The sequence below is a fragment of the Myxocyprinus asiaticus genome, chromosome 13 (genome assembly GCF_019703515.2).
Source record: "Myxocyprinus asiaticus isolate MX2 ecotype Aquarium Trade chromosome 13, UBuf_Myxa_2, whole genome shotgun sequence".
Lineage (NCBI taxonomy): Eukaryota > Metazoa > Chordata > Actinopteri > Cypriniformes > Catostomidae > Myxocyprinus > Myxocyprinus asiaticus.
This window is the reverse complement of record NC_059356.1, coordinates 593,404-607,886: the sequence shown is the minus strand read 5'-3', so window position 1 is coordinate 607,886 and position 14,483 is coordinate 593,404. Positions and strand designations below refer to the sequence as shown.

At 41.0% G+C, this 14,483-nt stretch overlaps 1 protein-coding gene across 5 annotated transcripts in view; it reads right to left on the bottom strand.

Annotated features, from left to right (window-relative positions):
* The window catches only part of gprc5ba (G protein-coupled receptor, class C, group 5, member Ba), a 48,776-nt gene extending 35,320 nt beyond the window's left edge, over positions 1-13,456 (bottom strand). For 2 of the 5 annotated variants that reach the window (XM_051714459.1, XM_051714460.1), the window contains exons 1-2: positions 12,552-13,455; positions 1,022-1,178 (exon numbers count right to left, since the gene is read on the bottom strand). The gene's annotated coding sequence lies outside the window, so the exon portion shown is untranslated. Of the gene's footprint in view, positions 1-1,021; positions 1,179-12,551 lie in introns of all 5 variants that reach the window. The other 3 variants (XM_051714461.1, XM_051714458.1, XM_051714462.1) reach the window with 2 other exon arrangements.
* Between the last annotated feature and the right edge of the window lie 1,027 nt (positions 13,457-14,483).

Below are 14,483 nucleotides of genomic sequence, written 5' to 3'. Positions count from 1 at the left end.
CTGAGGCTATACCAGTGTTCGTTTGTTTCACAGTTTTTCGTTTTAGTCATAGTTTGTGTCCTTTAAAAATAGTAAATATTTCGACAAATAATCAATTTATTTGAAATGTATTTATGAAAAATAATTGTCATATTCATTCATTTTAGTCAGTTTTACTCTGACAAAAGTGACAAGTTTAGTCAATGAAAATAATATATTTTACTTGATGTGCAAAATGGACAAAAAATGTCAAGCTGTAACAGACCAAACTTGTATTAAACATAAATGTACATACTGTCCTTGTTGAGAAAAACTTGAGCTCCTGAAATAATAATGCATAGACTGAAGTATCTATTTTTTTTAGAAGTTAGCCTACTGTATTCTGAATCCTTCATGTTTTAGAGACGTATTCATTTTCCGTGAAAGGATGAACATTGCATGTAGTATGCTTCTTATGAAAACAGCATATTCACAATGCAAGTTACGCAATGCAGATTACACATATTCTGACTAGCACGTCGCTTCACTGTGCAGATGTAAATTGTTCCATAAATGTTGTGGATATATTGATCAATCTCATGTTTAAATAGGATGTGTTTGAATGAGGTATTTACCCCATTTTATAACGGTTAGTTTTGTCGGTGTTAGCGCGTTCAACTAACACAGCTCAAGCGGAGAAATCCCCAATATATTGGATTAATGGATCAGATGAATCCATTTCTAATATCTTTTTCTATATACAGATTCAAGATCTTTTTTCCTCTGTTTATATCTTGCACTGTTAATATATTGCAGTATAATTTTTATCGTCATATTTTCATCAACAGTATGCTTTAATAAAATAATTTAATAATCTTCATGATGGAAGAGGTGGTGCCATACGAGGTTCATGTGAATGGCGAGCTCTGCGCACTTTGCTAGTTTTAATACTTTGTGTCATAAACCGGTGAGCTTCAATACACCCTGTTCCATAACTGCTCTATGAAGACAATGTCAAAGAATTCAAAATCCTCAGGCTCTGGAGACATTAAAAGACACTTACGTGCTCAAGCTGAGGCCCCTGAGCAACAGGCCGAAAGCCCGGGACTCAATTTGGCCGGTGGTGGAAAAGATTCAGTGTCAACTGTCGAACATGATGGCAATACTGACGAAGGTCGTTGGTGACTTGGAGGATCTTGCTGTAATATGTCGATCAATCACTGCAATGGAGACAAAATTCACCGAGTTGGTTACAAGAGTGTCGGATGTTGAGAAACGGATCATTTATCTGGAGTCATCGGAGAGGGAATTAGCTGCTAATCCGCTAGCGACCAAGACAGACTTGGAATGCGTTTGGGAAAAGTTGGAAGATATGGAGAATCATAACCGGCGAAACAACGTTCAAATTGTTGGAATTCCTGAAGACGAAGAAGGCTGAGATATGGTGAAATTCCTAGACAAGCTCTTCCAGAGTCTGCTCGACATAACAGGCCATAAGCTGGAAATCGAGCGAGCTCACAGAATTCCGGCATGGAGATCCGCTGAGGGAGACAGGCCCCGATCAATTCTGGCCAAATTTCTGAAATCATCAATAAAGATCTCGTGTTATGTGAAGCGAGGAGTAAAGGAAGGCTTTCTTGGAAGAACCACAGCATTTTCTTGTTCCCAGACTTTGCGAATTCGACGAGAGGACCGCGATTGAATGCAAGAAACTCTTACATCAACAGAAGGTCGCTTTTGCACTTATGTTCCCGGCCAAGTTGAGAATAGATGCTAAGGATGGTCGCAAAATATTTACATGCTCACAGCAAACGATGTCCTTTATAAAGTCAATGGAATGATTAATTCCTTGTGTGATGCTCTCGATGCAGCCGAGTGGACCTGACTCACTGAACATTCACTTGACTGTCCGAGGAAACTGAGCACCTTATGAGTTTCTTTTTGTGTTGGTTTCACCTAGCGGCTGGAGTATGTTTTGTGGAATAACAGTTTGTGGATGAATCTGCACGTTCTTTGTGCTTATTCCACCTACTGGATGGAGTTTGTTTTGTGGAATATTTCTTGCAAACATTGGAGTGAGTAGGACATCTGTTCAACACATGTAACAGCTGAATGGGCCGGCTCACTGCCCGAGGAAACTGTAGTATTTTTTATTTTTTGTGTTGGTTCCGCTAGAGCTTGTTTTGTGGAGGAACACACCTTCGGGACAGTTATGTGGATGAATCTACAAATTTTTTGTGCTTATTCCACCTATTGGCTGGAGTTTGTTTTATAGATTATTTTCTGTTGTGTAATTCTGTCTCACAAAATTTGTATAGATGCACCAAACTTGAGCAATCCATTGGCAAAGTTGCCACGGGGACTCTCGTAGGCATACATGGACTGTTTGAGTTTAGAGGGATGGACGCCGGTTGGTTGGTGCTTTCATGCGTGGGGTTAATGCACATGTTTTTCTTTATGGTTTTTTTTATTTTATTTTTTTAGTTCTGTGGGATATTCGGGGGTTGATTGTTGCACCAATGTTGGAATGTGGTCTTTATCATTTTATTTTTGACACAAAATCCACTTTTTCTCACGTCAAATGTTAATATAAGCGGATTGTCTCTCTCCACATGGAATGTGAATGGGTTGGGGCACCCCATAAAAAGAAGGAAAGTTATTTATTTTCTTAAACATAAGAAATTTGATATAGTCTTTCTTCAAGAAACACATCTTTCCCCGCAGGAAGCGGAAAAATTTGGGAAAATAGGGGGTGGACATGTTTTCTTTAGTGCTGGCTCAAGTAAGAGCAGGGGAGTCATTACATTTTTAAGAAACATCTACAATTCAAATGTCTCAAACAGATTAAAGATAAATTAGGAAGAGTCATTATTGTTTTAGCAGAAATTCAGGGGCAAAGGTTGATTTTGGCTTATATTTACACACCTAACGCTGATGATCAGGGCTTTTTTATAGATCCTGAAGGGATGCTGCAAGCCACTGGCACCCTCATAATATAATATTGGGAGGAGACTTTAATCTTTTGATGGACTCAGTCCTTGATCATAGTGAAGCAAAAGTGTGCAAGCCCCCTAGAGCAACTTTGACGCTTCACAGGACATGTACAAATCTTGGTCTTACAGATATTTGGAGAATTTTGAACCCATCTGGTAGGGACTACACATTTTTTTCCATCAGTCCATAAGATTTATTCTAGAATATATATATATATATATATATATATATATATATCCAAGTCCCTCATTTCATCTGTTGTTGATTGCTCAATTGGAAACATTTTAGTACGGAGAAAATGAAATCATATTGTTGCCGCTTTAATGTATTCCTTTTGCAAAATCCTGATTTCCAACAAATGTTAAAGGCTGAAATCAGTGTTTATATGGAGACCAACTGGTCCTCAGTATCCTCTGTGGGCGTGGCTTTGGAGGCACTTAAGGCAGTTCTTAGGGGTCGGATCATACAGTAAGCTTTTGCTTTACGCAGATTATATTTTATTCATCTCTGACCCCACTAGATCTATGCCTTGCCTCCACAGAATTATTCATTCCTTTTCTAAGTTCTCAGGATACAGAGTCAATTGGTCTAAATCCGAAGATTTGGCTCTGACAGCATACTGCCCAGTAACGACTTTTCAGCCAAACAGGGCATTAAATATTTGGGCATCTTATTCCCAGCAAATTTGTGTGATTTAGTTCAAGTTAATTTTGACCCCTTAATAAAACAGTTTTCGAGCGATGTGGGCAGGTGGGCTTCATTACATTTATCTATGATTGGAAACGTTAATGTTATTAAAAGAATTGTATTCCAAAATTCAACTACCTGCTACAATTTCTCCCTGTAGATGTCCCCCTCTCTTATTTCAAGCAATTTGATAGTATAGAGAAGTCCTTCATTTGGAATGGTAAACGTCCCAGATTACATTTCAATAAGTTACATAGGCCAATTGACAAAGGTGGGCTAGGCCTACACAAGATTTAATTTTATTATTATGCATCCAGTCTCAGACATTTGGCTCATTGGTCGCTTCCACCTGAGAGAGCCCCTCCCTGGTTTTGTATCGAACAGAAAGTTCTTGCCCCTATTTTTCCATTGCAAAGCCTATGTATTAAACTAACTGGAGAGGTTAAGTCACACCCCGTTTTCTTGCATTTGCACGTGGTATGGACAAAAGTGTCCAGTGTGTTTAATTTGGACAGTTATTTAAATGTTGCCTCAAGCATATGGCGGAACCCAAAATTATGAATAAGTCCCTTTTCTGCTGGTCAGAGTGGATTGTGAGGGAGGCTAAGACGCTCGGTGACTTATATGACAGTGGAGTGCTGAGATCTTTTGAAAACATGGTTCAACATTTTAGGATTCACAGATCTCAGTTCTTTAGGTATTTACAGCTGCGCCACCTGCTCTGTACTATTTTTGGGAGTAGCATACACCCCCATAATGCGACAGATACTCTGGAATTGGTGATTACTGTTTTTGGAAAAGGTCATGAGGCATCAGCGTATTACTCCCTGCTAATTCAGAGTCTGGGGGACGGAGCTTCAACTTCTCTCAAGAGATTATGGGAGAAAGATTTAAACTTGGTATTGGAGGAGGGAGAGTGGGCTAGGATTCTAAAAACGTCAAGTCTGCATCTAGAGATGCAAGGGTGCGCCTTATACAATTTAAGATTTTAAATCGATTCTATTGGACCCCCTCTAGATTGTACAGGCTTGGTCTTAAAGACACACCCACCTGCTGGCGATGCCAATCAGAAGACGGGGACACAACCCGTGTTTTTTGGGGATGTGCTAAGATCCAAGAATTTTGGTTGAGGGTTCAGAGCTTCGTGTGTGACGTGGTGGGCACTCAGTTTTCGTTTTGCCCCAGACTGTGTGTTTTGGGTGATGGGGCGGTCCTGAATGTGGGTGATAGATATATGGAGAGCTGGGTCCTGACCGGCGTGATCAGGGGATGGAGGTCGTCTGGTGCGCCCTCATTTCGTGAGTGGGGCGTCGAGTTGGGCAGGGTGGCGGCATTTGAGGAGATGGTATATAGAAGGCTGGGCAACCTGGATATATACATCAGGAAGTGGGGTGGCTATCTGACCTTTCTGGGGAGGGGCAGCAGAGAGGAACTAGTGTTTTTTTTTTAATTAAATTTAGGTCTAAATATTTGTTGCTGTTTTATTGTCTTTGTCAGTTGGCTGTTGACCACTGGAGTGCTTGTTTGTGTTAATGTTCGGGGGGAAGTTATGATTTCATGTGGTTTGATTTTGCACTTTCTGCTATGTCTTTGTCCGAATGTCGTCTGATGGACCCGACTGAAAAACAGATATAATACTATTTTGTCATGAAAGGTGGAGTTTTTGCTATTCAGGGCAAGACAGTCATACTTTGAGTCAGGGGACAAAGCAGGGAAGCTTTTGGCTAGATATATAAAGCAGAGTCTTTTTCTACCATTCCCTCAGTGAAATCTGCTGGTGGTGAAATTTTTACCTCGGCCATTGATATTAACAATGCTTTTAAAAGAATTCTATCTTGATCTTTGTAGTTCCACGTCTTTGTCTACTGATGAAGATATTAGAAACTTTGTGGAACCATTAGAACTCCCTAAAATGACAACTGAGCAAAAAAAAAAATCTCTTGATTCTGAGACAACCTTGGAGGAGCTTGGAAAGGTAATTAACGCCTTGCCTACAGGCAAGGCTCCAGGGCCAGATGGCTTTACCGCTGAATTTTTTAGATCTTATGCTACAGAATTGGCCCCACTTTTGCTAGAAGTTTATACGGAATCATTAAAGAATGGAAAGCTTCCACCAACCATGACACAAGCCTGGATCAGTCTGATACTTAAAGGACAAAGATCCAAGTGAGAGTAAGAGTTACTGTCCAATTTCCCTGATCCAGCTAGACGTTAAAATATTGTCAAAAATTCTGGCTAACCGATTGAGTAATGTTATGACATCTCTTATACATATAGATCAGGTGGGGTTTATTCGGGGCCACAGCTCTTCTGATAACATTAGGCGTTTCATCAATATGTTGTCAGTGGCGAATGATCAGACTCCAGTCGCTGCCATCACACTTGACGCCAAAAAGGCATTTGATATGGTAGAATAGGATTATCTTTTTAAGATTTTGGAAATATATTGGTTCGGGAAAACTTTTATTGGATGGATTAAGTTACTTAATAGACAACCGGTAGCAGCGGTACAAACAAATGGATTAATTTCAGATTATTTTACTCTGGATAGGGGCACCCGGCAGGGTTGCCCTCTTTCCCCATTATTGTTCTGCCTTGCCCCTGGAGCTATGATAAGGAAGATGATTTTCCAGGGGTGGTGGTGGGAGGTATGGCGCATAAGCTTTTGCTTTACGCAAATTATATTTTATTATTCGTTTCCGGCATTAAGTATTTGGGTATTTTATTCCCAGCAAATGTATGTGATTTAGTCAGAGTTAATTTTGACCCTTTAATAAAAGCAATGTGGACAGGTGGGCTTCACTACATTTATCTATGACTGGAAATGTTAATGTTATAAAAATGAATTGTATTCCAAAATTCAACTACCAACTACAGTCTCTCCCCATAGGCTTGGCCTTAACGACGCACCTACTTACTGGTGATGCCAGTTGGAGGATGGGGACATAGCCCATGTTTTTTGGTTCTGTACTAAGATTCAAGAGTTTTGGTTGAAGGTTCAGAATTTTATTTGTGAGGTCTTGAGCACTCAGATTTTATTTTGCCCCAGACTTTGTATTTTGGGAAACTTACAACTAAAAGCCAAAAAATGTCTTTGTTACGTATGTAACCTCGGTTCCTTGAGACGAAGGGAATGAGACATTGCGTCATGCCGACGCATATGGGAAAATCCTTTTCCGATGACCTAGTTGAAACCCTTCTACAATAACGCCAAATCTGAGATTGGCTATAGTGTTTTAACCCCACCCGTTTAGGAACAAAGCTGTCCAGTATATAAGCGGGTGCGCAAACAGCATTCCTCAGAATTTTCTGACTGAGGGAGAAAGAGCGCATTGCTCGCACCTCAAAAAACAGTCTGTAGTGCGACCAGTTTATGCAATGTCTTGTTCCATTCATCTCGGGGAACCAAGGTTACATACATAACCGAGACGTTCCCTTACAATTCAGTTCACTCGATATTGTTTCCCATATGTGTCAGCATGATGCAGAGTCCCATCATGCCGCACTACATGACAAAACCTCCCAGAGAGGGATACCGAAGCATAATACTCGAAAGAACTTGACGCAACGGGACGGCAACTGACATGAGTATACCGCAAGTGAAAATGACCCTCATGGTGAGCCAGGAGGGGAGCACTTAGAATGGATATATGAACTATAGTCATATAATATAAATTAACCACTTCACGAACCTAGTCGGGAAGTGAGTTTTATTTACAATAAAAGTGCTTGTAACTTTATGGGAAATACAAAGGTCTGAATGCAGGCAGTTGTGTAAAATGATGGGGGAGCCCGTACTTAAAAAGGGGCACAAGATCATGTTTGGCCAACGAAATAGCAAGCGCTCTACACAGAGAGGACTTGCGAAGAGAGAGCCGTAACGCCTAGTTTGTAAAACCTTGCAAATGTGTTTTGAGAAGACCAACCTGCTGCAAAACATATGTCTTGTAAGGACACACCGTTCTTACATGCCCATGAAGAGGCCATGCCTCTATTTGAGTGTCCTTTAACCCCAATTAGGCAATTCGCACCCTGCGACTCATAAGCCAGGGCGATCGTATCAACGATCGAGTGAGAAAGTCTTTGCTTGGAGATGGACATTTCTTATGTGTGTCCTCCATAGCACACAAAGAGCTGGTCAGACAGTCTGAACTGGCGGTTCAGTTTGCATGTAGTGCTCACACAGGTCATAACAAATGCAAGGACTGTTTCTCATCTGAATTAAATGGGAAAGAAAGTACCTTAGGCACATAGCCTTTTCTGGGTTTGACGGTGGCTTTTGAAAGACCTGGACCAAACTCCAGACATGAATTTTCGACTGATAGCGCTTGCAAATCACCGACCTGTTTTACTGAGGCCAGAGCCAGCAGTAATGTGGTCTTAAGAGAAAGTACACGCAATTCAACACAGTCCAGAGGCTCGAAGGGGGGCCCTGCAAAATTAGGTCCCAAGCCGGGACTGTAGCCGTGCGAGGGGGATTTAGCCGCCTTGCTCCCCTAAGGTGCCGGCTTCAGGTGCATGATATGCAGAGATAGTTGCTACATAAACTTTGAGCATTGACGGAGTGAGCCCTGCATTCAATCGCTTGAAGAAATGTAAGAATTTCAGGTATGGGGCAGTTCACTTGGTCTTTGCTGCATGAAAAGCACCAATTAGTGAACACATTCCATTTCAGTGCATAAAGGCGTCTCGTAGATGGCACTCTAGCCTATAAAGTGGTGTTCTTTACCGACTGAGCCAATTCTGGCTGGTTTAACAGGGCCCTGAACAGCCCGTTCAGGGGCCACACATGCAGGTTCTACAGCTTGAGCTGAGGATGCCAGACTGTGCCCTGCACTTGAGGAGATCCCTCCTCAGCAGTATTTACCATGGAAGGCCGTCCAGAATCTCTATAATTTCTGGAAACCAGGACCGATTGGGCCACTATGGCGCAACAAACAGAACTGTTTCCATGTCCTCTTGGACTTTGCATATGACAGAGTGAAGGAGGCACACCGGGGGAAACACGTATTTGCGTTTTGCAGGCAATTTGTGGGCCAATGCGTCCAGTCCAAGCAGAGCTTGGGACTTGGAGTAGAGGGAACAGTGGGCGTTCTCCATGGAGGAATAGATTGATCTCCGTTTTGCAGAATATTTTCCAAATCCTCAGGACAGTCTGAGGATGAATTCTCCATTTGTCCGGCATCACTCCCTGGTATGACAACAGGTCCCCACCATAATTCAGATGGCCTGGGACATGTCACCCACAGTGAGAGGATATGGCGTTCACTCCAAGGAAGAGGCATTGTGCCAGGCTCCTCATTGACTGCGAATGAATTCCGCCCTGGTGATTTACATACACCACCACCATCATGTTGTCCGACTGAATCAGAACATGGTGATTCTGTATCTCAGAATGAAAAGCCTTCAGGGCTAGAAAGACGGCTAACAGTTCCAGACGGTTGATGTGCAGGTGCCTCAGGCTAGACGTCCATAGCACAGCGCACCCCAGCCTGCGTTGGACACGTCTGTGGTCACACTGCTTGAAAACCTGAGCCAACATAACACCCTAATGGTAAAAGGCTGGAGCTGTCCATGGTGCTAGAGCAGCCAGACAGCGGGAAGTTACGGCAATGTGAATGTGCCCCCCACGCCATGCGTGCCGCGGCACACAACGCATGAGCCAGCACTGAAGAGGTCTCATGTGTAAGAGACCAAACGGTATGATGGTGGAAGCTGCCGTCATGAGACCCAACATTATTTGAAAAGACTTCAGTGGAAATGAAGAATGGTCTGAACGCACTCGCTCGTGAGGTACACACGCATGCTCGCAGAGTTGAGTCGGACCCCCAAAATAAGATATTTGTTGGCTGGGGGAAAGTTTGCTCTTTGCTCAGTTGACATTGAGACCCAGACTGTTCAATTGCTGAAGTACTAAATCTCTGTGCTCACACAATAGAGCCTCTGATTAGGCTAGCAATAGCCAATTGTCAAGGTAATTCAGAATGTGCATGCCGTTCAGTTTCAACAGGGTGAGTGCCGCATTGATATACTTCGTGAACGTGCCAGGAGCTAGGGACAGACCATAGGGTCTATCGTGTTTTCTGTGAGGAGACTGTGAATTTTCTGAACACCATCACACCCCATTTTTAATGGGACTGTGGATGACAGGACACCATTGGTGAAATATGACCCTTGTGGCTTTCCATATTGGAGCATGTAGCATTGCAGTTCTAAACAATCCCTATCACGCTTTCTGTGAGGAGACTGTGAATTGTCTGCACACTGCACCACTACACCCCATTTTTCGATGGGACAGTGGATGATAGGACACCATTGGTGAAATATGACCCTTTTGGCGTTCCATATTGGAGCGTGTAGCAGAATGTGTGTGCATCTCATGCAAAGAGTGCTTTGCTCTTTTGTGAGAATGATCTTATTGAACGCAATACACAGAAACAACAATGAGTAATATCCCGGTCCTGGAGGAAGGAAATAAGATTACATTAGACTGAGCGTCACTCACCACTGGGAATCGGTTATGCACAGTATTCAATACATGCCTCAAAGTGTGATTAGTAATAAGGAAGGAAATACTCAGGATGCCACAGACCACACAGGGCGGTGACAGCTTTCAATATACACACTTCAAGTTTGATTTGTAATTATTAATTTCCCCACCTAGTGAATTTGGGAGGGAAGATTAATTTCAAACTGAGAGCGAGGTTGCCGACGTACGAACTGAATCGTGTAGCCGTGTGATCCCACCACGCATCCATGGAGCGGGATAACGGGTATGTCGGCTAGCTCGCAAAATGAGACTGAGTGCCACCCGCCACCGGGAAGCGGTTGTGCAAAATATTAATTAATACACACCTCAAGTGTGATTAATAATAATGATTAATTTCCCTATCTAGTGAATTCAGGAGGGAAGATTAATTTCAAACTGAGAGTGAGGTCTTGAAGGAAGAAAATTCTGAGGAATGGTGTTTGCGCAGCCGCTTATATACCGGACAGCTTCGCACCTAAAAGGGCAGGGCTTAAACACCATAGCCAATCATAGAATTGCCGTTATTGTATAAGGGTTTCATCTAGGTCATCAGAAAAGGATTTTCCCATATTCGTCAGCATGACGCAATGTAGTTCCCTTATGATTCAGTTCACTCGACAATTATGATTTCACAGAATCTTTAAAGACTCAAGTGATAGTTTGTAAATTTGTACTATCTTCAAAGTTTAACTCTTTTGTCATGAGTTGTTTTATATTTTTCCACCCCTTTTCACAATTTGAAAAAAGAGGGAAAAGCTGATGCCATGTTCCATTGTGCTGCGATTGCCATGGTAACGTCAGTAATTGAGCCAAAAAAGAGAAAGCTTCACACAGCATCTGAACACAACATATTGTGTAAATGTTTGATATGCTTTTAAAATGTATGTCATGCCTGAAATCTCTGAATCATTTGAAGATATCCAGTGAGACATCTTTTGCCCTCCTCTGCTCAAAGCTTTCCAAAGCACCCCCATTCAATCTGCTCCCACTCTTTTGTGCTGCTTTGGTCTCCTATTACATAAAAAGGATCCAGCTCCCACCAGTTCTGCTGCATGGCTCACATTGAGGCTTTGTCATGTGAGCCTGTGCAGTCTTTCTAACTAAAGCAAACATCATGACAGACAGATAAACATACCAATGAGCTTTTTTAAACCCCAAATTAATCATAGGTGCCTATCATAACAAATCCACCATACATTTCACCCCAAAATTAAAATACATTTTTATTTTGAATTAAGAAAATGAAGCCTATGTTTAGGACCATTAATGACCAATCATGTTAGATGTTCAATTTGTTTTGGGTGACTGCATTTCTGAATCATTAGCACAATACTGTCTTTATTAGATAAAACAGCATGTCATTTTTGTTCAAAGGCAATTGTTGTGCTATCGGATGTCTCTTTGAACACATGCTCTGAAAATCAATGGTAAACATTTTAAGTATTTGCTTACCAAGTCATATTAAAAGACTTCCCAGTACGCTTTCACTTTTCTAATATGTTTAACCTAACCCTTGACCAATAAAGATATCTTGACCAGTCACTATGGTGATAGTGTTTACATAGTTAAATATTATTTATAGCTTTTCTAATTTTTTCAGGGCAGGAATTATTTTGCCTAATATTTCCAATAAAGACAAAGTGTTTTTTTTTTCTTGTTTTTTTATGCAGGCACATACCCCACTGTTGTGTTTGTTTAGGGTTGGAGGCAACTCTACAGATCTCCTGCCACAGGGTTTGAGCATCCACAAACATGGCTGGTGAAATTTAATGCATAGGCTAAGAGAGAAACAAAACCAGTTCTTTCAAATGGCATTTAATGGTGGTGCATGAAGGCATCCCAGCTCCTGCTTAATTACAACTCATCATCATGTGACTTCACTGCATGGCCATATGCTAATTTACGTGTCAGTTAAAACTGCCAATGTTTAACCCATCTTCCATTTCTGCATTCGCTCAAAGATTACTTTTTTGTTCAAAAGAAAATCACATAATGTGCTCTTCTATGTCTCATGTAATTATTAATTAGTAATGATAAGGTATATTAATTACAAATATTTTTGATTAGATAACAAAAGGCACTGGATAACTAAGATAATAAAAGACTCTGTATACCAGAGGAAATGAGTTCTGATAAAAATAAATAAAACTAAAGCTTTGTTGACATGTCCATGCCCCTCTCTTTTCATTATCGTTTCAGCTTCAATAAAATTTCCTCAAAATTACAAATTAAAGCAGCATGAGACCTTCAGTAGTCACTGCCCACATTTAAAAAAATAACATCAGAATGAACAAAGATGATAACTGCAAGAAAACGGCAATGAACACAGTAGATGTGATTATTTATTTCACTATTCATGTTCATACTTGCTCTGTGCACGTACCTTAACCGATTAAAGAATCCGATGTGATCGCTGAATGTGCGTGTCGCGGTCGTGAAAAATGTCACATTTCCGTTTGTTCAGTGTCAGCTGCTTAACACATGCGAACAATCCCACAATCCTTCTTTAAGATGGTTACTTGTTTTTCTAATTATTCAGCTCAATATAGCGTTTGCTGAATATTCCCTTCATCTGATTAATAAATGATGTCATCTATTCATAAACAAAATGCGTTGAGAATAATAATTAAAAAAAAAAAAAAAAAAAAAAAAAACCTTATAAAACCGGAATCCTCACTCGCGCTTCAGCTTCAGTTATGCTGCAGCGCGCCGTTCATCAGTTTCCACCGCGATATGACATTTGACAAACGTCCTCATTCTTTATCGCGCACGCACGCACGCACGCACGCACACTCACTCACTCACTCACTCACTCACTCACACACACACACACACGGCTATTGTCCGCTTTCTTCAGTTGGGTACGTTCGCCGCAGAAGGTTCGTCTTCATGGGTGTATGTTTTAATGTTTTTTGCAGGGTTCTCTGCATTTCTTCTTTCAAGCATCTGCAGCACAACATTCCCCCTAGCTGTTGACGCGCCTTCTCAGCTGTTTGATTCAATCAATCAGTGTAGCACAAGCCCCACCCCTCGTTGTCAGTAACATATAAGCACCGCCCTCAACGACACTTACTCGATGTCGCCCCTGTTTCTGTTCACTTGGGTAGGGTTGCACCAGCTGTGCGTAAGGTGTCATTTAAGTTGAGACATAAAGTTCACACTAAGGGCTTAGTAACTACTAGTTTGTCTGTAACTAAGTCAGTGCTTAATTTGGTTGCACCATCTGTTCTTAAGGCAAGACTTAACTAGCAGGTGTGGTGTCGAAGTCTGTTTCCCCGTCAGATTCTGTTTCCCCCTAGCCCCGCTCCCGTCTTAACGGCGAAGAAAGCACGCGTTCTCAAAAAGCTCGCCCCCGAGATACTGTGCTCATACCACTGAGGGACTACGGAGAGCGCTAAAGCTCAAAACTAGTGTTTTTAACGAGTTTTATCTGTAGAATGTTGTATTCTAGAAGTGAAAGGCAAATTTCATGACTGTCTAGTTATGATTTGAAAATGGGGTAACAGAACCTATGTTTGTTGCATTTTTTTATGTCTTTATGAACACAACCACCTACTGTTATTTCTATCAATAAATAATATATTTGTGAGAGTTTTCATTTTGAATGTTGTAGACTTTTGGAATAAATGTGTGCTTACTCACATAACTGTGATTTTATAGGCTAAATATGCGAACACTCTCATAAGGCACAATATCTGGACATATTGATCATATTTCTCTTTTTCCCCTTAGCCTAGCTTTTTTATTTTTTTATTTATTTATTTATTTTTTATTTTTTTTATAGAAATGCAATTGCGTGAGTTGGCCACAAAAGAGCTCCGTTGTCCACTTTAGTTCAGATGTTTAGAGTAAACTAAATCTGATGGTTTTCTGCCGCAACAAGTACACTTTCACCACAATTACTGAGAAAAGGTCAAAACAAATTGTAGATTAAAAAAATAATAATAATATCACACAAGTTTTTAGGTTTATCTTTGTCTTAAAACCACCCCCATTATGGCAGGGGGAACGCATCCTGACAGCTGGGAATGTTACTGTCAGATACCGTTCCCCCTGTGTTCAATAAGAAAGAAAGCTCATACATGTGTCAAATTCATACTGCTGACTTGTTTCCCCACAACAGATAAGTCCTGTGATTTGTTGTCTGCTATCCCTAAATTTGTCCATCATAGCAGGGGAAACACATCCTGACAGCTGGGAATGTTAAATATTGTCCATTTTGCCATTTAGTTTTGTATTTACTGAAATTTGTAGTGATATATAACAAATTATCACCATCTATATCTTTTGTGAAAAAAATGTAGACAGCAAGGCA